At 43.9% G+C, this 21,885-nt stretch overlaps 1 protein-coding gene across 1 annotated transcript in view; it reads left to right on the forward strand.

Annotated features, from left to right (window-relative positions):
* The first annotated feature begins 1,081 nt into the window (after positions 1-1,081).
* Positions 1,082-21,885, forward strand: part of CD9 (CD9 molecule) — a 58,980-nt gene continuing 38,176 nt past the window's right edge. The window contains exon 1 of the mRNA XM_043967202.1: positions 1,082-1,309. The gene's annotated coding sequence lies outside the window, so the exon portion shown is untranslated. The remainder of the gene's footprint in view (positions 1,310-21,885) is intronic.

The following is a 21,885-nucleotide window of genomic DNA, read 5'->3' on the forward strand; positions in this document are numbered from 1 at the left end:
CCTGAATCCAGGGCCCATACTCTATTCACTGCACCACCTAGCTGTCCCCGAAATCATCCCTTTTTAAAACGGGTTTCTATTTTAACCCTATGTTGCTTTTGGCAGCCGTATCTCTCTCAGGCTGGGCAAGCAAGTCAGTTGTTTTATTCTGGACTCCTGGGCTTTCTGGACTCTGTCTCCTTGTAGTAGCAATTAATTCATACTGGTTAAACTTCTGGTTGCAATTATGACAGACAGTGTCTCCAATCCCTTGTAACAAAAAATATTTAAGGAAAAAAAGCAGTTCAATAAAACCAACCAACATATCACTGACTAACAGTATATGCACTATTCCATAGCCATATTCTCCTACCACTGCAAAAGGAGAATGGTTCATTTTAAGTTCTCCTCCTCTGACAACCTTGGTTACTTTGCTAAATGAATGGCTTACTTGATTGGATACAAAGTATGAGGAATGAGATGAGTAGAAAATTTCTCTTAAAATGCAGCTTCTAACTAGGGATGAAGGAAAACTGGAAAGAGTTGGTCTCTCAGCTATCTTGAGTAAGTCACTCCCCTTCTTCCTTTCTTATGTCACTTCTTTTCTTAGGGCTTCAATTTCCTCAGCTGTAAATGGGGCAATTAAGACGTGGATCCGAGACTTCTCGGTTCCCCTCCAGACCTAAATCTGAAAGGTGGAGGAAGGAAGGCCGGGTCTCCAAATACTCTAAGTGAGAGACGAACTTAGTGGGCGAGTCCCGAGGGTGAATAAGGGGAGTATTCAGCGGGCCACGCCCATAGCATCCCCGAAAAGGTGGGAGGCGGTCGATGGGGCCGTCCGCAAAGACCTCTGTACAGGCTGAGGCAGGATAGAAGGTGTCAGTTCGCCGTCCGCTTTCTGAGGATAGCGGGAAGGGTCTCCTGGACATGCAGCTGCACCTAGGCAGTGGCGGTGTCAGTAGAAGCCACCTCCTAGCGGGACACCACCCCCAGAACTTGGGTGGGGCGGGTCAGGAGGGGGGAGGCCGGGGCAGGTGCTGGCAAAAGGGGGAGGGGTCTGCGGGGGCGGGGGCGCGGAATTTCTTCGCACATGCCGCACAGGACCAGGCGAAGCGCCTTAAGGAGTGGCACTTTTAAAAGTTCAGCCTAAGGCCACCCACTACCAGCTCCTACCTTAGTTTAGTTACTTTTGGGTCCAGTCTGGTCCTGTGTGCGCCCGGCTTTCCTCACTGAGAACCCAAACCCAGTCCAGCCTAGTCTCCACCATGCCGGTCAAAGGAGGTACCAAGTGCATTAATATCTGCTGTTTGGATTTAACTTCATCTTTTGGGTGAGTGAAACAGAGGCAAACGCCTCCCACCCCCTGAATCCTGCACCCTCTCCCCCACTCCCAAACCCCGCTCTTTACCTGCTCCCTCATCCTGGGTGGAGCAGAGGGGGCTGGCAGCCAGGGCTGCTTGGTGCGGGCTCGGATGCCAGGAAGATGGCAGGGACGGGATGGGGAAGGCTGGTTGAACTCGGGAAAAGGTGTCTGTCCTTGTCGCCAGCTGGCATCTCTCCGGGTGGCGTGCAACTGCACGGGTCCGGGACGAGCCAGTACAGACCAGAAGGGAGTGGGAGGAGGAGTTTCCACCGTGGGCTAAGGAAACTGGGTGGGAGGTGGAGGCAAGGGTCACCGAGGATTCCTCTAGGGCACAGGTCAGGGCATGGGACGAACGAGATGTTTACAGTCCGGTTGAATATCTTATTGGATATGGGTATAGGAGTCTGCGATCCGGGACATCTTTCCCCTCCTCTTGTGCCCCTTGGGTAAGGACCGGCTGGGCTTGCTTTTCCTCCACCCTGGAGTCTCCTCCCGGGCCCCACTAGTCCCCACCCCGTCCCAAATCTTCTAGCCCTGAAGAAGGTTATTGGGCTTTTTTGTGTGGTGTAGGTCTAGAGGCTTGTACTTAAGGGTGGAGTTGCTGTCTGAGGTGGGCGACCTGAAGGAGAGTTCATGGAAAAGAAGTGAAGCTGCTAAGAAATGTTTTTTCACTTTTCCCACTCACTGAGGATTAGGAAAGAGATGGGGACACTACACCCCATTGTCCTGCCTGATTTAAAAGTGTAGCGCTCGTCCCCTTTACCAGGCCCCCATAGTCCACGTGAAGAATCCTTGTCCCTCCGGGTCCTACCCCTCACCTTTACCGGGGCTTTGACTCTAGCATCCGTGAGAAAGTCTACAGTTTGTCAATCCTACCCGAAAGTCTAGCCCTGTCTTGCTTTTTCTTTTTCTTTTCCTTCTTTAGGTTGATAAGTATCTTAACTAGAAAACTGCTGGAGGCAAGGGGAGGAGGAACTGTGAGATCTCTATCAGTCGCGGTTTCCCAATTGAGTACTGGGATTCTCATGGCTAGGTGCATGCGTGGCTATGAGGGGTCAGGTGCCCTCATGCCTGAGGAGAAAAACACCTCACCTCTTCCCCAGGCCTAGGTGGCACTAAGGATCTGCAGCCCATGTACCCAGACCCGTGAAACAGCTACCACCTACTAGAGCTGAACCGAGGACTAGCGGCCTCCCCATCTCTGTGGCCCCACCTTTTTCTTTTTTTTTCTTTTTTTTTGCAAGGAAGTGACTTGCCCAGGGTCACACAGTTAGTACGCATCGGTATCAAGCGTCTGAGGTCAAATTTGAACCAAGTCCTCCTGACTGCGGGGCTGGTGCACCACCTAGTTGCCCCCTCCCCACCTTTTCAGAGTAAGAGACTGAGCTTTGGGAAAGAACAGTACCTGGCCCCATTCTGATCTTCCCAGCCCCATTTAAGCTGGGGCAGAACTAAGGACTTCTTCACAGGTGAACAATACTATTTCAGAAAGACTTGGGGAAAAATTCAGTCCCTTATTAGATAAAAAATGTAGCTGAAAGCTATTGTCCTGGCTGAGGGGGAAAGGGAGGAATGGAGAGTACTGGAGTATTCCACCTCTATCCACTGGAATTAGGAATTTGAGATAGTTTGGGAGGAAAACTCTGTTTGCTACCTTGTTGATACTAGGAAATCCCTATTTTCATCCTGCAGATCATAGACTGTCAGAATCTTAGCGATCATCTAATCTAGCCCTGCATTTTAGAGATGAGAAATCAGAGACCCAAAAAGGTTAAAAAAAAAAAAATGCCGGGGCACCTGGTGGCAGTGGATAGAGCACTGGCCCTGGATTCAGGAGGACCTGAGTTTGGATCTGGCCTCAGACACTTAACACTTACTAGCTGTGTGACCCTGGGCAAGTCACTTAACCCCAATTGCCCCGCAAAAAAAAAAATGCCCCAAGATTACAGTAAATGATACTCAAGATTTCAACCCGAATCCTCTGATTCCAAATCCACTCTTTCAGATTGGTGGGATTACTGCCCATCTGTTTTAGCCCAAGGCTAAGGGGAGGCATGGATGGGAGGGATAGAGGGTAGGGTCTCATAAGACCTGAGCGGTTCTTTCCCATATCCTGCCACCTGTCATACTGCTTATCTTCCTCCATTATTAATACTCAGAGGTGGAGGAACTCCTGGTATGGAACATTATGAGGACAGAATCTTGGAAAGAGTCAATCTGACTCCACCCCCACTCAGCCTTCAGAGGGAAGCAATATGACTTGAAGTTTTTCCCTTCTCTCTTACTAAAGGTTATATCTCCTCCACACCACACTCTAGTAATCTGTAAACCATCTCAGGAACTGATATGTAGACTGGAGGGGGCCCCTTGTGCTTCTTCCTCTTCAGTGAAGGGCCACTGCTGGGAGTGTTGGGAGCCCTGTATTGCCTCATTCTGCTTGCTGCTGGCTCTTATGTTCTTCCTAGGAAGGTACCTCCAGGATTAGGCCAAACCCTAACTCAGTTACTGAGGGTGAGAGAAAGTGATGACATTTTGTAAAGAGTGAGGTAACCAAGTCCTGACAATAAATTATGTTTCCAGGAATGTAAAGAAATTTTTAATCTGAGCTCTGCCACTAATGAGTAGTCATGTCTTTTTGACTGTGAGGTTCAGCTATATTTTTTACTCAATAAGCAGGACAGGTAAATGTGGCTTGGGGGTGCGGAGGGAGGGGAGCAGTATTTGTGTCAGTCCTCCAAAACTACTGAATATTAGTAGGGTACTTGTATTGAATGTAAAATATATATGTATATATTAAATATGTAATGTTTTACAGATACAGATATCTTTACATTCATTATATCATTTGATCCCACAACACCCCTGTTAGGCAGGTGGTGAGTAGTATCCTTATTCACAGATGAAGGAAACTGACTTGTCCGGGTTAGGAGGTAGTGGCAGAACCAGGTCTCAAATCAAGTTTTTCTCATCTAGCATTTCTAGTCCATGATGGCATTATCCCCCGCGTTTTCTGAGAGTTGCAGATCTGAAGAAGTTTTTAAAATCAGCATAACCATAGCTTTGTGGAGGTAAAAGAGAGAAGGAGTATTGGGAAAGGAAGGGGGCCAGGAACCATAACAGCTTCTTGAAATATGTTCTCACTTCACTGCCTAGCTCTGGACCAAGAATTTAGGCATACATGTATTATTTTGGTGAGGATGTAGGAATAAAAGAGTTATGTTGGGGATTTGGGAAAAGAGCAAGATGAACTAAAACCACTTCACCCCTATTTTATCCTTTTTTTTAAAATTTGCTTCCAACCTGTGTCTTCATTGCATTGGAAAATCCCAGTGTGGAAACTCTCCCATTTTAAATTGGTAGCCACTGCAATTTATAATCTTGCCTGGGACCCTGAGAGATTAAATGACTTTCCAGGTTCATATAGCTGGCATGTATTCAAAGTGAGACTCAGACCAGGTGTTTTCTTTTTCTTTTTAAGTAACTTGCCCAGGATCCACACAGCTAGTGTCAAGTGTCTGAGGCTGGATTTGAACTCAGGTCCTCCTGAATCCACGGCCAGTGCTTTATCCACTGCACCACTTAGCCTGCCCAAGACCAGGTGTTTTCAAGCTCTGAGGCTAGCTCTGTCTGCCAGGCTTCCTTTTATTTCCCACTTAAACCTATCCTATGCTCGATTATCATAAAACAATTCTGTGTCAAAAATGCTTCCTATATTGCTGAGCAGACTAGAAAGCTCTTCAAAAACTACTTTTTGAGTTTTTGTCTTGCATATAGTAGGTACTTAATAACTGTGATTGTTTTGAATTGGTCAGTTTGGAGCTAAAGGATTCCCAACCACAATTTATCCTTGGCTTCTGACATCTAATCTAGTCTGATGCTCCGGGGTGGAGTAGGCATTTTAGAAAGCCAACAAACCACACCAACAATCTGAATTGTTCAAACCACCCAGTTTTATGATAGTTTTCCTTTTCCTTCAGACTCTCCCCTCCTAGCCACCATTTCCAAAATAAGTGTTGGCCACTCAAAGTGGGACAAAATATGAGCTATGGTATTGCCTTCTTATGGAATATGTACCATCTTCACCCATGTGTGCTATTTGACCTTCTTTGTGTCTATTTAATGGGGATGAGAAGGATCCCTAGTTCCTAGTATTTCTACTTGAGAAGAATCGGCCTCTCCTACCTACTTTGTTCTTCTCCACTTTCTCAAGTACCTTATCCATGATACTACTCTGAATGAGACCTTGGGAAGAGGGAGGAGGGAGAAAATGGCCAAATAATCATCCTTTACCAGGAAGTCCTGTGTAATTGATGGAAGAGCTCGACACCATGCACAGATCAAGGACTCAATATATGCTTACTGCCTGGTATCAGGGTTCTCATAACTGGCACCAGATATGTGACCACATATAAGTCATTGAGCTTCTCTGGGCCTCTGTTCTCCCCTTTATAAGATATGGGGGTTTGCAAAGCCTATCTATTCCCATATGAAAAAATGCTGCAAATCTCTACATGATTAGAGAGATGCAAATTAAAACAACTCTGAGGTACCACCTGACACCTATCAGATTTGGCTAAAATTACACAAAAGGAAAATAATAAATGTTGGAGAAGCTGTGGGAAAATTGGAACACTAATGCATTGTTGGTAGAGCTATGAACTGATCCAACCATTCTGGAGAACAATTTGGAATTATGCCCAAAGGGCTATAAAGCTGTGCATACCCTTTGACCCAGCAATACCACTTCTGGGTCTTTTTCCCAAAGAGATCATGAAAAGGGGAGAGGGACCCACATGTACAAAAAATATTTATAGCTGCTCTTTTTGTGGTGGCAAGGAATTGGAAATTGAGGGGATGTCCATCAATTGGGGAATGACTGGACAAGTTGTGGTATATGAATGTAATGGAATACTATTGTGCTGTAAGAAACGATGAGCAGGAGGAGTTCAGAGAAACCTGGAGGATCTTGCATGGGCTAATGATGAGTGAGATGAGCAGAACCAGAAGAACATTGTACACAGTATCATCAACATTGTGTGTTGATCTACTGTGATGGACTATATTCTTCTCACCAGTGCAATGGTACAGAAGAGTTCCAGGGAACCTCATGATAGAAGAGGATCTCCAAATCCAGGGGGGAAAACAAAGAACTGTGGAGTATATGCTGAATGAACCATACTATTTCTTTTGTTTTTGGTGCTGTTGTTTTTCTATTTGAGGTTTTTTGTCATTGCTCATATTTTTCTCTTATAACATGACTATTCAGAAATATGTTAATGTTAGTGTGTGTGTGTGTGTGTGTGTGTGTGTGAGTGTGGTGTGTGTGTATATGACCTATATTAGATTGCTTGCTGTCTGGGGAGGGAGGGAGAAAAATCTGAAATTGAAAGCTTGTATAAACAAAAGTTGAGAACTATCTTTACAAGTAGCAGGAAAAAAAAAATACTTATTAAAATTTAAAAAAAAAAATAAGAATGAGGGGTTTGGACTAAGTGACCTCCAGGGTCCCTTGCAGAGCTAGGCTCTGTGGAGCTCCCACCTCACTGTTCTCTTGTGGCAGGGACTGATCCAACTCCTCTGCAGCTTGCAGCAGAAACCTAAAGGTAGAATTAAGCACAAATTGTTCAATAAATAAGGTAACAGCTTATTGGAAAGCTGAGAAGATGACGAAGATTATGCCAGTTTCCACAGGTCTTGGTTTTAGTTTTATATGAATTGGTGGGAAAAGCACTGGTTTAGAGGTTCAAAGATCTAGCCCCACACGGGACTATTGGGTACTAGCCACATCACTTCAGTACTCTGGGCTTTAGTTCCTTTTAAAATAAGGGGGCCTTCTTCCAGCTCTAAATTCAAGGTTTTCTTTGGTTTCACCTGTGGAATGTAATTCTGAACTGTGTGCTCAATAATGAGCCTCGACCAATGCTTCAGACTTTTCTCTGCCAGGCTGCTGGGGGGAGGAGGGATGGCACGTGGAGGGGGGTGGTACAAAGGCAAGGGTAGGCTCTGCTTGCTGGCTCTGAGTTTAGAGCTATTCTGTTTGGATATTCCTTTTCCCTACCCACACACAGAAGCCTCTTATGTTTTTAAAAACTTAACTTCACTTTTTAAAAAGTGTAGAAGTAAGAGGAGCAGTCGGAGCCTGTAATAGGATGGGAACAGTTCCTTGTGGAATTGTGAAAGTTCAAACCATAAACACAACTCTTTCCATGAAGGCCCATCCAACCTTTGTTCTGTCTCCCTTCCCTTCCTCTTCCCTCCTTCCTCAGTGCCAGGCCACCCTATACCTTTGCTGTGTCTGTAATTACTGAATCATGTGTTAGGACTTGTGAGGCTGTGGGGCAGTGCCCCGCCTTTTTAAAAAGAACAACTTTCCAGTGCCAGCATGTATAGGAGGGATTCGGGAAGATAGAAATGAGCCTGATGCCCCTTCACCATTTTTCCAGGTTTCCAAGAAGCTTTAATTCTTGATGTGGGCATTTGGGCCAAGAAAACCGGCTCTGAAGAGGGAGCATTGTACTGAAATGGCTTCCCGCCTCTGGCATCTGTACAAAATGGGCGGATGAGGTTGTTATCACTGAAGCTCTTGCTGGTTAGAAAGGGAGAGGACAGGACGCCTGAAACCAGTGAAAAAAAGACATCTCTGTCCTTTCTCCCTCCCCCCCCCCCCAAAAAATTCAGGAACTACTCTGGGGAGGGTAAATTGAATGGGAATTTTTCCATTCTTTAAAAAAAAAAAACTGGTGAGTTCCATTTGACTTCAGTTCATATGCAAATGGTGTGGCCACTTTTAATGATCCTGGATCTACAAGGGCCTTCTTCCAGTGAACTCAAGCCTGGCAAATCATCACATGGTTTAGTCTGGCAGTCAAATGAAAAATAACTGGAAAAATCTAGTATATTAGGGTCTTAAAATCTGGAGAGTAAAAAAAAAATGTTAGAGATCATCTCATTTAAACCGGTTTTTACAAATGAAGAAGTTAGGGCCCAATGGAGTTATATTCCTGACTTACCCAAGGACACAGAAAGGATTAGCAAGGACTTGAACCCAACTCATCTGAATCCCAAGCCAACTACCTCTCTGATCACAAGTGGTACAACAAACTTTGCTAGCTAGTTGTAGAGCTATGATGAGTTGGGGAGAAAGGGGCTAGGAGAGGGAAAGAAAGGTAAAGTTAGAATTTTTTTTCCTCCTCCATAATTTATCCCTTTGCTGGGCTCCTCTTTTCCATCTTCCACCCTTTGCTCCAGTTAGTACCAGTATTGACAAGTCTATTGCCTTTGGCTGACAATAGGAACAGACACTGCAGGGAACAGTGTTACCTTAAATCTATAACAACCTTCCAGGTGCACAACACAGGGTGTCTAGTCATTCATCAATCTTGATAGCCACATACGGTCACCACTGTCAGCGATGCCATCTTTGAAAATAGAACATGCACTCTTATAAGCTTTCTCTCATGGTCAACCACAAAGATAAACCCCTGCCCACACTGAGTTTCACTTCTGATCAAGAAGGAGTCTAAAAGTCAAATATAGCTTCTTTTCCCAAGTTGAGGTTTGTAATATTTGAGATTTGATGACAGGCAACTTATATACTTCATTCTTTCAGAAAAATCACTTTTGTTTTCTGTCTGGTGACAACCTACAGCTATAGAAGGCCTACTCATCTCTGTACCAGTTGTGATAATTTGATAACAGGTATTTCCAGAAGTTTTTGTTTTCTTCCTCTAGATTTATTGACTTATAAGTTGCCCTTTCCCAAGTTCTGAACTCAGCCCTCTCCTACCATTCTAGTGATTATCAGTCAATCAGTAAACATTTATTAAACACCTTTTATGTGCCAGCAGGGGAGCTAGATGGTACAGTGAATAGAGCCCCAGGCCTGGAGTCAGGAAGACTTGAGTTCAAAATCTGACCTCAGATACTTACTATGTGATCCTGGACAAGTCACCTCTAACCCTATTTGCATCAGTTTCCTCATCTATAAAATTAACTGGGGACAGAAATGACAAACCACTCCAGTATCTTTGCCAAGAAAACCCTAAATGGGGTCATGAAGAGTCAGATACAACTGAAACAACTGAGCAACAACAATCAAAAAACCTGCCAATCGTACTATGCACTAGGAATTCCAAAAGAAGCAAAAGACAATCCCTGCTCTCAAAAAGCTTATAGTCTAATGGGAGAGACAACATGCAAAGAATTTATGCAAAGCAGGCTCTATACAAGATAAATAGAAAATAACTAGGAGATGGAAAGCACTGGAATTAAGAGAGAGGTTAAGGAAGGCTTCCTGTAGAAGGTGAGTCCTTTTTTTTTGTTTTCGTTTTTGTTTTTTAGTGAGGCAATTGGGGTTAAGTGACTTGCCCCCAGGGTCACACAGCCTAGTAAGTGTCAAGTGTCTGAGGCTGGCTTTGAACTCCGGTCCTCCTGACTCAGGTCCAGTGCTCTATCCACTGTGCCACCTAGCTGCCCCAAGGTGAGACTTTTTAAAGGAAGTCAGGAAGGTCATTAATTGGAAAAGAGGAGGGACAACCAGAAAAAAAAGGCCCAGAGCCAAGAGATGAAGTGTCTTATTGGTGGAACATCCTGGAGACCAGCATCACTTGACTGAAGAGGGTGTCAGGGAGGAAAATTAGGAGGAGACTAGAAAGAAAGGAGACTGAATGACCAACAAGCATTTTTGTATTTGATCCTAGAGGCAGTAAGAAGCCACTGGAGTTTAATGAGGAAGGGGGGTGATATGACTGGGCCTGCATTTTAGTAAAATCACTTTAATTATTGAATGGAGGGTGGTTTAGAGTAAAGAGAGACTTGAGGCAGACAGATCTACCGGCAGGCAAGAGGTGCTGAGGGCCTGCATTACAATGGTGGCTGTGTCAGAGGAGAGAAGGGGACATATTCAAGAGATATTGCAACGCTGAAACCAGGAGGCTTTGGCAACAGCATGCATGTGGGAGGGTTGAAATATAGTGAGGAATTCAGGATGACTGACTCCTAGGTTGTAAGGCTGAGGGACTGGGAGGGTAGTGTTGCCCTGTGTAGTATCGGGGAAGGTTGGAGGCAGGGAGGATTATGGAAGAGAAAGATAATGATTTCTACTCTGAACATACTGAGTTTATGATGCCTACTGGCCATCCAGTTTAAGGTATCTGAAAGCAGATGGAGATGTGAGATTGGGGGTCAGCAGAGAGACTGGGGCAGGAAAAGTAGATTTGAGAATCATCAACATTTTGTTGTCATTCCAGTTGTGTCTGGCTCTTCGTTGACCCCTTTTGGGGGCGTTTCTTGGCAAAGATACTGGAGTGGTTTGCCATTTCCTTCTCTAGTTCATTTTACAGATGAAGAAATTGAGGCAAACAGGGTTCAGTAGTGACTTGCCCAGAGTCACAGCTTGTAAGTGTCTGAGGATGGATTTGAACTCAGGAAGATGAGCCCAATATTTCTATCCACTGTACACCTAGCTACCAGTCATCAGCATAGAGATAGCTTAAATTTGTGGGAGCTGATGAGATCACTAAATGAAGTAGTATAGAGGGGGGAAAGGAGAGGGCTCAAGAAAGCACTCTGAAGGACACCTACACTTATTATCCACCCTCCCCCCTTATCTCAAGAAGCATCTTCCTCAGGGTGGTTCTCTCCCCACCCCCCACTCTGTCTTGTATCCTGTAACTTCTCCACTATGCAATACAAGTATAACCCTCAGAAATTTTCTCCCTTTCCCCCTTCTATCCTACAGTTGCATAGAAGGAAGAGAGTGTAAATTACTCTTGCCATTCTGGAAATTTAAGATAATGGGGGGGGGGATGTCAACAAATTGCTCATACCATTTGGCCCAACAATAAGGCTACTGGCTCCTGCACCCCCCCCCATACCCCAAAGGGGTAAAAGACAGAAATAAAATATGCCAAACTTTCCATTGTAATCTCTCTGGTAGATAAAGACAAGAAGCACAGGTAATCATCAATTGATAAATAGCTGGATAAATTATGGGGTTTTTTTTTTTGTTTTCAACATTCATTTTTACAAGATTTAGAATTAACATTTGTTCTTTTGGGGGGGAGGGCAATGATGGTTAAGTGACTTGCCCAGGGTCACACAGCTAGTGTCAAGTGTCTGAGGCTAGATTTGAACTCAGGTCCTCCTGAATCCAGGGATGATGCTTTATCCACTGTGCCACCTAGTGCCTAAATTATGGTTTATTAATGTAATTAATTACTATTGAACCACAAGAAATGAAGGTTCAGAGATAACGTGGAAAGAGTCTCACGAACTGTTGCAGAGCAAAGAAATCGGAACTAGGAGAATATCGTTATAGTTCATTACAATAACGACACTAAAAATTGGTAAGACCAGTTTTGGTCCAGGAAAACAGATGATGAAACATGCCTCCTTCTCTCCATAGAAAGGTATGGAATTCCTCTCTGGACACAGGGAGTGTGGGAATATTGCATGTGATGACAAATGTAGTCACTGTATTGGTTTTGCTTGAATTTTCATTTTAAAAAAGAGAGTTTAATGAAGGGAGGTGGAGAAAAATCAGGAAACTATGTTGCATTAAAAAAACCAAGACTGTTAAAGTGGATGGAGAGAGAAAGAACTCCATGGGTTCTGATGTTTGGAGGCAGCCTAGGCAAGCTTCCCACCCATCCTGTCTCTGACATTTGACCTAATCAGAGCTCCCCCCCCTCCCCAACAGCTTTGAAGCCTTTGCTCTCTTTTCTAAATTTAATGAGTGATGACCTTCTATTTGTAGTTCAGACAAGTGTAACTTTATTAGCTTCTTGCCCAGCTTTACTCTCGGGTTCAATTTTCCCATAGTTTGACACTATTTCAGAACAAAGGGAAGGTTTACCCATGAAGGTCATATTCTCTTTTGCCTCTTTCCCAAAGTAAGGGATCTAGAAAGCCCTGACCCTTTCCTTGAGTCATTTGAGGAAAATGGAGGGTGATCTTCAACTCCAGTAGAACTTCCAGCATTACATGAAAGCTAAGAAATTGAAAAGTAGATGCATGGAAACAATGTAGACATACATTTATGGTATCAAATAAATATAATAACCTTGTATTTGACAAATATAAAGACAAGATTTTGGGAATTCATTGTTTGAGTTTTTTAAAATTTGTTTTTACAGTATGGCAGAAATTGGGCAAGGACCAATAACTGACAACATTTACCAAGATAAGGTCAAGGGGGCAGCTAGGTGGTGCAGTGGATAAAACACCTGACTGGATTCAGGAAGACCAGAGTTCAAATCCAGCCTCAGACACTTGACACTTACTAGCTGTGTGACCCTGGGCAAGTCATTTAACCCTATTGGCCCGGCAAAATAAAAAAAAAACACAAGATAAGGTCAAAATGGATATCAAGCCCAGTCCTAGCAGCATTTGAACAAGAAGCCCCACCTACATTCTCATCTGTCAAATGAACTGGAGAAGGAAAGAGCAAACCACTCCCGTATCTTTGCCAGGAAAACCCCAAATGGGTCAACAAAGAGTTGGACATGACAGAGACCTGAAATGATTGTACAGTGTTACCTCACTTGATCCTCACAACAACCCTATGAGGCTGGTACTAGTGTTATTTCCCATTTTACAGATGAGGAAACTAAGACAGAGAGGTTAGTAACTGACACACAGTAATTCAGTGAATGAGGCAGGATTCAACTTGGGCCTTCCTGATGCCAATCCACCTCTCTGACCCACTCTACCACCCAGCCATGATTCCTTGGACATAGATAATTACTAAATATTTTGGTCAAATTGATATATAATACTGAAGCCTCATGCAGAAATTTGATGATAGATAGGCTTTGCAAATTGGTGGGTGAGAGCCAGAGTCCCTATCAAGTTTTTTCCTGCACTCAGTGAAAATGTCACAGTATACATGTGCCATACAGGAATACACGAACACACACACACATCAGTACAGCAGGGAAGGCACAAGCTGAGAGCAGACCCAACACCAGAAGCAGAGGCAGCAGTAGCAGCAGGCCAAGAGGAGGCTTGGGCAGAGTCCTAGAGAGGCCTTCGCCAAAAGCCCCTGCAGCCGCACGGCATCTTATTAAGCAAGAGCAGAGAGAAGCTTGGGTCTGTCATGAAGCCATTGCATTACCAGGACATAGCTGTTGGAGGGGCAGTGGCAGCATTAAGCACATTCAGAGAGTGGGGCCCTCTGTCCACAGGCACAATGGCCTATTGATAGATGCACAGTGGCCGTCCTTGCCAAATTTCCAAAAGCAGCCAAGTTAAGATGACTCCCTGCCCCCCCCTTTTTTTTTACAGACTGAAAGACAGATGTGCCAAAAAACTCAAGAAAGCAGGGCTTGTGGGTCGAAGAAGCTGCTTTTGGCTGGCAAAGCCCCCACCATCCCCATTTTCGGGGCCTGCTGTGGAGAACAGGCATGAGGCAGCTTCAGGCATACCCTTTTTATTGGCACTAACTGGTTCCTCAATCACCACTTTAGGCAAAACAATGTTACTGGAGCAGTTAGTGTGAGATAATAGAAACAGAGTCAGCTACAAACAATTTGAGAGAAGGTTCCTGAGCGATTTTAGTTATACTCTGTTGGGAGCATTATATAGAGTATACCTGGACTTCATTTCTGACCTGTTCCATTGAGGTGTTTTGCTTTTTATATTCCATTTTATGACTTAACACCTATGAACCTCGACTTTTAAGGGGGGGGGGGAATCAAATAAACAATTGCAAACTAGCATGTTTATAGTGCTTTAGTAGCAAAGCCCTTTTAGAGAGATCTCATTGCTATGAGAATTTGGACACTTCTCATTTTACAGACGAGGAAACTTAGAGGTTAAGTGACTTGCTCAGGGTCACTCAGCAAATTGTTAGTATTTAAGATTGAGTTTGAACTCAGATCTTCCTGAGCTGCAGATCTAGTGAGTGTCCATCCACTGCGCAGGTAGGCTTCCACACAGTGTGGTGTGTAACATTCCATCTCAGTCTCCCACCTTTCTATGGAGATGAGAAGTGTGTTTTATCATCTGTTTTCTGAACCAAGATCATTTATTATAGACATTTTTTGTTTGTTTGTTTGGGTTGAGTGTTTGCTGGGCAAAGAGGGTTTAGTGACTTGCCCAGGGTCACACAGTAAGTATAGTGCCAAGTGTCTGAGGCCAGACTTGAACTCAGGTTCCTCCTGAATCCCAGGCAGGAGCTTTATCCACTTCGCCACCAGCCCAGAGTTTGACTGTCCGTTAGTTGGAATGTAAAAGGGTGTCTTAAAATCAATGAAAAGTCTTAGGGGGGTTTTCTATACCCAATCAGTGGCTTTTGTGGTTTCTGTGGGACCTTCAGGGACCAGAATATTCTACCTTTTGAATCAAGATTGCATGTTACAGGGAAGGAAGGATTGTTGTTGTTGTTTTTTAAGGTATGTATACAGTAAGAATAAGAGAGGCTCATTCAGGAGGTAGAAGGAACCTATGGATTCTGGGAAAATAACCCATGTGGCAAAGAGCCCGGAGGAGTGGAATGGGATAGAGGTTGGCTTTGACCTGGCTAAAATAGCAATTCTATTTCTCTTGCCTGACTCAATGCTCCTGGTGACCCAACCTCCCCATGAGTCATGCTTGGAAAATGGAGAAGTATCTTTGTGAAATGCCGAGGAGAGCCATTTGCTTGTGGTGCTAATTAATTCACTCCAGGGTCTGTTTATGGGAGTGCCTTGCTCTGTAATTGGTTCAGCATCACGGGCCACTTAGTAGAGGAAGTGTCACTGAACCTACTGAGCTGCAGATAACAGGGCCACTCATAGGCTGCAGTAGCATGACTTCAAATCTTTAGACTCTTAGAGACCCAAGCACAATAGAAAGCAAGGGTGTCACCATTGGGAGGGGTTTTGGTTTGTTTGTTTGTTTGAAATTCCTCAGTCAGGTGATTTTTCTGGACTTAATTGAGTTGACTATTAAACAATGTGTAGGACAGACTATGTTGAACTGAATGTGGAATTAATGTAATACCCGCTATATACAGCGTACTATGCCAGGCACTAAATGACAATGAAGATATGGTGGGGGGATCACTCTGGCCCCCCAAGGCTACAGACTAATGGAGGAAAGGAGTCAACATGTACACAGATAAATGTAACATAAGGTAGAGGATGATAGTTAAAGAGACAGGGACAGAAAGAGCCAAGAGCCAGGCACTGTTGTGAAAAAATTTCGAAGAGAGGTTTTTAGCAATAATGAACACTGGAGGGGTCTTCACTAAGGTGCTGCCTTGTGAGTTGTGTCTGAAATGAAGGAAGGAAATTCAATGGAGATGGGGTTGGTGGGAGTAAGCATTCTGCCCCAACTGCTGCATTTTTCAGCCTGAGCAAAGTCAAGGATATGGGAGGACAATCTGAACAAATTACACTTGTTTAGTCAGACCTTAAACAGTGGGTGAACACATTGAATTCTGTCTAAGACTCTTCATTCTAAAGAGCTATTTAGTCCTAGGATGATGGGTGCTGTTTGGAAGTCATCTCTACCCCTAGAAAGATTTCTCAAATCTGCTGTTTTATAGCTGCTGATTTTTTTTCTCCCCACACTGAAGGACTGCTGCTGCCCCTTAGGCCCCAACTGGTGGGGGAAGGGAGGGAGTTTGAGTCTCCTGAATAGAAGTGTTAGAATAACATATGCTGAATCGCATTGCTTATGTAGTGAGTCTCCCTTGGCTTGTGTTCATCCCCTGAATAGAATCAGATGATCAGCAGCTAGGGAGACTCAGTAATATCCTCTTACCTCTTTTACTGTTTTTAGTAAACAGTAGTTCAGAATTTGTCCCCTCGACAGCTGCCTGGCACAGGACAATATCCTAATGTTTTATGGTAACTTTTGAACAAACCATTATTCATCTTCTCTCCCATCCACTCTGCCTTGCCCCTCTGGCCTCTGAAACATCCTGGCTCTGTGGACCCTGGGCAAGCCATTCAACTTCTCAGGGCTCTAGCACCTCCAAGATGGTGCTGGCCTGGATGAATATAGGGAATTTTTCTCACACAGGAGTTCCCTATACCAGTGAAATAACCATCAAGAGCCTATACCTCTTATTCTAGTGGTGCTCCATGTAACTCAAGGAAGGAACAGCATGGTTTCCAAAGAATTAAAATCGAGGCTCCTCACAGGACAGCCTTGAGAGGCATAATGGGCATGTGCAGCCCTTCACAAGGAATTACTCAAGAGAAATGGCATAAAGTGCATCTTCAGGAGTCAGACAGGTAACTGGAAAAGAAGGCGGACTGGTTATGTGGGGAATCCCCAGTCTTAAGTACTGGCTAACCTGTGTGCTCCATTGGTGTGCACATGATGTCTAGAAACCCAGGGGAAGGAGGCCCCTGGCTAAAGGTGGGGCCCATAGGGAATTCCCAGGGAGACATCAAGGAGTCACCCAAAATGAGAAGGCGTTGGTGGGCAATCTGGGTCATTCAGGAAGTGCCCACATCAGTGAGATCACAGGTACATTGAAGAATTTGCTTGGAAGGAACAATGATCTTAATTAAATCCAGCTCTGCTACTTTCTTGACTGTGACCGTGGGCAAGTTATTTGATTTCTCAGGGATTCAGGTTCCTCTTCTGTAAAGTGATAGATTTGCACTGGGTGTTACCTAAAGCCCTTTCCAGTTAAGAATGATTTCTACCTGAGGGTTGTTCTGGTTCTTTGGTTTGGGAGGGAAGAATTAGAAAGGTTGTTTCACTTATCAGAAATGGAGAGTAAGGGTAGGTAGTATTTGCCTATTTAAGGTGTGCAATGTGCTTTATATGGGTTACCTCTTTTGACCTCTACAACTCTGGGGGCTAAGTGTTATCATCATCCCCATTTTATAGATAAGGAAACCAAGGTTGAGAAGTTAAGTGATTTGCTCAGCATCAAACAACTAATAAATTAATAATCCTGCCTCCTGTATGAGCCAGGATTCAACCTCAAGTCTCTGACGCACCACTATCTGCTGTTCTCTCCTGGACCCTCTGATTTTCCTTTTTCCCATGTTGATTTGACTTCTCTTGGCTGGCACCACACCAATCCATGTCAAGGTTTTGGGAAAGGGTGAGATTCTCTGATGTTCCCAGACTCTTGGATGGAGCAAGTTCACAAGCCTGGCAGTCCTGGAAAGGTAGAAGAGTCAGGGAGCACAGCTGTGTACCTCATACTAGGCTGTGGGCTTTTACATCTCTGGTTGTCTTTGGACCACTATCTTCCCTGACCTACTTCAATGAGAGGAATTGGGGTTCCCTCTTCTACTGCATCAGCCCCATTTCCTACTTTTGTTGTTGTTCAGTTGTTTTTCAGTCATGTCGACTCTTCATGGCCCCATTGAAGTTTTCTTGGCAAAGATACTGGAATGGTTTGCCCATTTCCTTCTCCAGCTTACTATACAAAGTAGGAACTGAGACAAACAGGATTAAGAGACTTGCCCAAGATAGTAAGTATCTGAGGCTATATTTGAGCTTAGGAAGATGAGCCTTCCTGACTCCAGGCCTGGGTGTTCTATCCACTGAACACCAGCTGCCTTCCACTTCCCTCTAGAGATTAGAAAATAGCCATTCCTAGAACCTGAGTTCATAAGGGACTAGAAGTGTCCAAACTGCCACTACAGTAAGAGTCTTCTCTACATCCTCTAGCCCACTACGTCCCCAAAGTAGTCCCTGACACTTCTGGGGTAACTTGTGTTATTAGGAAGATTTTTCCTACATAAAACTTATATCTACCTCTCTGCGATTTTAACCATTGCAGGACAGGTCTGACCCCTTTTCCCCATTATAGCCTTTCAGATACTTGAAGATCACCCTGATGTTTCCCTTTAGTTTTTCATGGTAATGAGCATGAGGTTAGTGAGGGGAGGTGTGGAATGAGGTTTTATTTGTGTGTTTTGTTTGAACTAGCCTATTTCCATCAGTAGGGGAAACTCCCTCTACAATGAAGATCAGTAACCTACTCTTTGACTTGGTATTAGAGAGTTGGCATGGGGAGGGGGGCAACCTAAGAAGTTAAATGATTTGTCCAGGGTCACGCAGTATGTGTCAGAGATGAGATTTGAACTTTCATCTAACTCTGAGAATGGCTCTGTCTGTAATAGGTCATCTCCTCTCTATTATCACTTTCTTCCACTAAAAATCCTCTTCTAATTGCCTCATCTTTCATCTCATGTGAATAAAGTAGGAGCCAAATCAGACAGAAGCAAAACCAAAAGTAATTGAGAATTCCAGTCAATCAGCCATCATTTGACTGATGAGGTCAGAAGCCAGTTGTAGGAGGTTTAGAACAGAGAGGAGGGGAAAGTCTCTGACTTTCTCAGAGTTTAGCTGAGAAGGGGGAAGAGAGATTAGGATGGTAGTTAGCAGGGATAGACAGATCAAGAAAGAGGGGTGTTTTTTTTTATGGATGGGGGAGACAAAGTATTTGTAGATAACAGGGAAGTAGCTAATAGATAGGAAAGTCTGGAGATTAAAGAGAGTGGGGATGATGCCAAGGGTAGCCTTCTGGAGAAGACAGAAGGAGATGGGATCAAAAGTGCACATCCAGGGATTGGCCCTTAGCAAAGAAAAAGACCATTTCTTCAACCAAGACAGGAGTGAAAGAGAGATGGATGGAGGAAAGATGTTCAGTGATAGGAGAAAGAGGAGAAGAGGAAACTCTCTGACAATGATCTTCAGTTTTTTCAATGAAGTGTAAAATAAGGAGGCAGCTAGGCAATACAGTGAATGGAGCACCAGACTTGGAGTCCAGAAGACCCGAGTTCAAATCCAGCTCGCTTACCCTGTGACACTGGACAAGTCACTTAATCTGCTTACTTCCGTTTCCTCTTCTGTAAAATGAACTGGAGAAGGAAAATGGCAAACCATTCCAGTATCCCCTTGCAAGAAAACACCAAGAGGGGTCACAGAGTCGGAATAACTGAAATGACTGAAGAGCAGGAGCAATAAAATGAGGCCCTTGGGTGTAAGAGTGAAGGGAGAAGGTGCTATGGAAGACTTAAAGGGAGGACAAGGTTTGGAACAGCTATTGTGAAGAATGAAGTAGAATTAGAAAGGCGTAAAAACACACACACACAATTCCTCTGCAGTGAAGGCCAAACTGGTATTAGGCAGCTAATTTATAATGGACCCATTCAGCACATTTTAGTGGTTTTTTTCACGCAGCAAAACTGTTAAGGTTGAAGAGGGTAAATGGTGGGAATGATCCATGACTAGGCTGGCAGGGTATGGTCAAGCGATAAAAGGACCCTTGTCCTTTTGGGGGTAAGGGATTCAAGGGATCGTGTAGTGTTAACTGGTTCACCAAGGGCTCAAAACAGTATAGTCAGTACAGAGATGATGGCTAGGAAAGGACTAAGGGCAATTTTGTGATATAAGAAATGATGAGCTCATTATACACACACACACACCACACACACAGATATTTGTGTTAATGGTAGCCATCTCTAAGGGTGGGGAAGGGAAGAAAAAAGGTGGGAAATGTACAAAACAACTTATATTTTTGAGAGGCAACGGGGGTCAAGTGACTTGCCCAGGGTCACACAGTAGTAAGGTCTCAATGTGTTTGAGAGGTGTTTGAACTCAGGTTGTCCTGAATCCAGGGTGGTGCTTTAATCCAGCTGTGCACCTAGCTGCCCAACAACTATATTTTAAAAGGAATGGCAAGCTATAGCAGTTTCATATGCGGTCACCTTTTTGTTCTAAGTTATGGACATGTGGGGGGGGTTTTGTTGTTTTTCTTTCTCTTTCTTTCTTTCTTTCTTTCTTTCTTTCTTTCTTTCTTTCTTTCTCTCTCTTCTTTCTTTCTTTTGTGGGGCAATGAGGGTTAAGTGACTTGCCAGGGGTCACACAGCTAGTAAGTTGTCAAGCATCTGAGGTCGGATTTGAACTCAGGTACTCCTGAATCCAGGGCGGTGCTCTATCCACTGCGCCCTCCTAGCTGCCCCCCTCATGTGTTTTTTTTTTTAATTTCATAAATTAAAAATAAAATAAATTTTTAAAAATATAACAGTGAAGGTTACAGTGATGATTTTAAAAACCAAGACTAAGAATCCTAAGGCATAGGGGAAATGGAATTGTTCTAAGATTGTGATCTGATAAAGGAATTTTAGGATTGATGAGAATGAGAGGTGAAATACTTCTGAGTAATGGTAAGACCATATTGGGGGGAGGGGGGGCAGCCTGGTGGCACAGTAGATAAAGCACTGGCCCTGTATTCAGGAAGACCTGAGTTCAAAGTCAGCCTCAGACACTTGACACTTACTAGCTGTATGCACCCTGGGCAAATCACTTAATCTTATTGCCCCACCAAAAAAAAAAATACCATATCCTGGTTACAGGTGACAAGTAGGTCTTGGGAATTAAATGGATTGAAGACGGTGGGATGTTAGGTTATTGGAGGGATCATCAAAATGTTTGTTGGAATTTCCCTAGTAGTGTGGTGGAGAGAGACTGTAAGTGGGGCACTGGCTCAATGAGGCTCATTCCTCACTGAGGAAGGAAGAAGACAGTCCTGAGGGTCAGTAGATAAACTGCCACCAGAATCTGAATTACTCAGTGTGAACCTCAAAGGAGAGAGAAGTTGCCGACTGATGTTCATAGAGGGAAATCCTGGAAGTGACAATGGAAAACAAAGTATTCTGGGACCAGAGTAGGGAGAAGAGTTAGAGAGATGAGAGAAAGTGCTGCAGTGCTGAAAAAGAGTGTCTCAGGGAAACCCTGAGGGGGAATGGACCAAAGGAAGCTTGGAGGTAGATGACAGAGTTGAATTCAAGGTGGAAGCTAAGAAGAAGGTGGCTGAGTTGTCCCCCTTCAAGTCCAGCTACCCAGTCTGGCCCTGGGGGATGACTTAGGATAACTCTTTTTTTTTTTTTTTTTGGAAGGGGCAGTGAGGGTTAAGTGACTTGTTCAGGGTCACGCAGCTAGTGTCAAGTGTCTGAGACCAGATTGAACTCAGGTCCTCCTGAATCCAGGGCCAGCGCTTTATCCAGGCTAACTCTTTTGACAACTACATGATAATAACACCTTGTCTTTATATAGCACTTCATACATTCCTAAGCATTTTTGGTACCCATTATCTTGTCTGATCCTTACAACAATTGGGGTAAACTCTTGACAGCAGTAAGAAGATCTTTAATAAGCCACTGGCCCTGGTAGTTTTTATCGTACTGGTTCATATTTTCTAGTGGAAGAAGTATTCATATCCATGATACTCAAGATAATAATATGTAGTAATGATAATAAGAACTCATATGTACCAGTGACTTCTTCCCTCTTTCAAACTTTCTTTAAGAATCTTTGTCAGGCTCTCTGTTTTGTCCTTACTCCATTGTCCTTTGGTGCTGGGTTTATTTGGGTCCTTTCCAGATTCTCGATTCTCTCCCTTCCCTCTATTAGTTTACAGCAACCCCCTAGGGTTGTTGGTTGCTTATTTATTTTCCTTTTTCTATCCCCAGCTGAACTGTGCTGTGCCTTGAACAGAAATCAAAAGACTGGTGTTTTCCTTGGATGTCAGGTCTCCCTCCCTCTTAAAAATATCCCACTTTAACTTAGGTGACTGGTAA

This window comes from Dromiciops gliroides, chromosome 5, assembly GCF_019393635.1.
Source record: "Dromiciops gliroides isolate mDroGli1 chromosome 5, mDroGli1.pri, whole genome shotgun sequence".
NCBI classification, from domain to species: Eukaryota; Metazoa; Chordata; class Mammalia; order Microbiotheria; family Microbiotheriidae; genus Dromiciops; species Dromiciops gliroides.